The sequence below is a fragment of the Myotis lucifugus genome, unplaced genomic scaffold (genome assembly GCF_000147115.1).
Source record: "Myotis lucifugus unplaced genomic scaffold, Myoluc2.0 scaffold_25, whole genome shotgun sequence".
Taxonomy (NCBI): domain Eukaryota; kingdom Metazoa; phylum Chordata; class Mammalia; order Chiroptera; family Vespertilionidae; genus Myotis; species Myotis lucifugus.
In genome coordinates, this window is record NW_005871073.1 from 10,552,937 (window position 1) to 10,555,842 (window position 2,906).

Below are 2,906 nucleotides of genomic sequence, written 5' to 3' on the forward strand. Positions count from 1 at the left end.
ATGTTCCCAACCACTCTCTGAGATATGAAGAGGACAAAGAGTATTATTACTGTCATTAAGAAAAACAGCTTGATTGAGATATAATTCATATACCAAACAACCCACCGTTTAAAGTGTAAAATTCAATGCTTTTAAGCAAATGCACAGATATATGCAACCATCACCACAATTGATTTTAAAATATTTTTATCACATCAAAAAGAAACCCCTTATCCATTAGCTACCACTCCCTCTATTCTCCCTGTTTCCTTCTCCCCCTACTCTTGGCCCTAAACAGCCATGAATCCACTTTCTGTCTCTACAGATCTGCCTATTCTGAGCAATTAACATAATTAAATTAATATAACATATGGTCTTTCACTTAGCATAATGTTTCCGAGGTTCTATTATATTGTAGCATATGTAAGTATTCTATTCCTTTTTATGGCTGAATAATATTCCATCGTATAGAGATAGTATAATCATCAGTTGGCATACATTTGAGTCGCTTCCACCTTTTGTTTACTTTGAATAATGCTTCTAGAAACATTAATGTACAAGTTTTTTGTGTGCTGACACATGCTTTCTTTTCTCCCGTGTAGTTACCTAGGAGTGGAATTGCCAGGTCATATGGCAGCTCAGTGGTTAAGTGTTTGAGGAACTCCAGGACTGTTTTCCAAAGTGGCTGCATTTCCATTTCCTTCAGCAGTGTGGGAGGGTTATGACTTCTCCACATCCTTGTCACTGCTTGTTATTATCTGACTTTTTCATTCTAGTCATTCTAATGGGTGTGAAATATCTCACTGTGATTTTGATTTTCACATCCCTGATCTGATGACTAATGAGATCAAACAGCTTTTCATGTGTTTACCTACCATTTGAATATCTTCTTTGCATATGTGGAAAAGATCTTCAGATCCTTTGCCCATATAAAAATTATATTTGTCTTTTTTATTATTGAGTTGTAAGAGTTCTTTTTTTTATTCTTTAAATTCTTTATTTCATGCACCCATTTCAGCAATATTGAAATAGGTTTCTCATACACACACTCATTCCTTTTATAGATTTAAAATATGAAATGGTGAACGAATGTTATAAATTATAATCAAAATTTATAACAAAGTACTTTTAGAATAAGACTATAGATTTAAGAATTACGTTAAATTTCTAGCGCACATATAACACTGGAGTAAAGGACGGTGATGTTAACATTCAGACTAGGTTTCCCCCATCTTAATTTCTCTGCTCCCTTCCACTTAAAATCTTAAAAGTATTCATTATAAGTTGGAAGTACAGAATTCTTAGAAAGTAATAGGGCGATGAGTTGTATGATTCTCCTTACAGGTACAATCTAGTCTTCAGCAATCTGTAAGCCATTGAAAAAGTAACTCCATATCCAACAAAAAAAGCCAAAGCACGATTTGGCTGGGGGAAGGGTAACAAGTATGAAATTGTGTGGCAGATCCGTGCTCCAACAAAGAGTCTGAGTGCAGGATAGCTGTAGAGCGATCTGGACCACTTAAATACAGAATGCCAATACCAAGAAATGGCACAATATTTTCAAGGTTATTCAGGTGGGCCCTTCATACGCGTTCTACTCTATCATCAACCTGAAGGTACTTCTGGGCATTTTCTCCTTGGCTGAAGCTTGCATAGTCTCCCGGGTTGGCAAAAACCTTTCTTGTCATTCTATAGAATGCAGTCGCAGTTCTCCTAAACACCATTTTTGAAAGAACAATTGTTGTACAGGAGGCAAATGCCATGAATACTTCATTTTCTATTACCTGGGCAAGGTCAACCATTTTTTCAACTTTGACCATGGATCCCATGGATTGCAGCAGGAGCAAAGCTGCAAACCTGTCCCAGCAGGTGGGTGGCTGAATTGGGGGACTTTCTGAGTTGTAAGTGTTCTTTATATATTCAAGATATAATACCTTATCGGGTGTATCACTTGCTAGTACTTTCTCCTATTTGGTTGGTCGTCTATTAACTTTTTGGATAATTCCCTTTGAAGAATAAAAAAATTTCAATTCTTATGGTCAATTTCCAGAGACTTTAAATGTTTTTATTTCTAAAGTAATCTTCAGCGGTTTTGTTGGGAAGCCAGTTCACAGCTCTTCTCACGCTGTCATGCTGGACATGGAACCCTTATTACTATTATATAATAGATGAGAACAATGTTCATATATTTGGGATACTGGGGGTAGCATTGGAGAAAGGAAAGTCAGCCAGCATCAAAACAGTACAAATGCCTAAGCATAGAATTTCAGGAGGTCAAGGACGTTAGATGCTACCTATGCCAGGTTTTACTGGATAAAGCAATCTTTCTACAATCATTCTTAGATGTGGCCCTTCAGTCTCTACTTGAACACCCCCAGAAATGAGGAACTACTACTATTAGTTTAGGTTAAACATGACCCCCATGAGCAACAAAACTATGTAAAAACCCAAACAGCATGTGCCTGGCAAGGGCTGCTGAATATACAAACAAGAGGGGAAACAGAGAAAATAGGTTCTTTGGAATCCTAAACAATCTTATGTCACCAGCGGGTCATGGGCATGCTGCAAAAAGCCAACTAACTGTTTCTGAACACCAGGTGCCCAAGAGACTGCTCTAATTTTAGAATTAACATAGTGCTTACTAAAGAGGCCCAGGACTCATGGGTCTGGAATGTGATGTTCTTTCACTCTCCGGCTCATGTCTTATTGTTGAGTCTGATCCAATCATTTCCTGACATTGAGAGAGGGAGAACCAGCCCACAGAACTGGCATGTGCCTGAGGAATTGGCCAAGAAATAGAAAGTAAATGCTGACCTTGAGAGACAGAGTTGGTGGTGGCCACTCTCTGATGAGCTTGTTTTCGTGGTGGCATTGTGCTGATGAGCCTTTGTCCATTTTATTTTTTAAAAAAAAAATATTTTTATTGA

The 2,906-nt window shown here is 37.7% G+C and overlaps 1 pseudogene; it reads right to left on the reverse strand.

Moving 5' to 3' along the window:
- Positions 1-1,268: 1,268 nt before the first annotated feature.
- LOC102419370 lies at positions 1,269-1,781 on the reverse strand (annotated as a pseudogene).
- Positions 1,782-2,906: the final 1,125 nt, after the last annotated feature.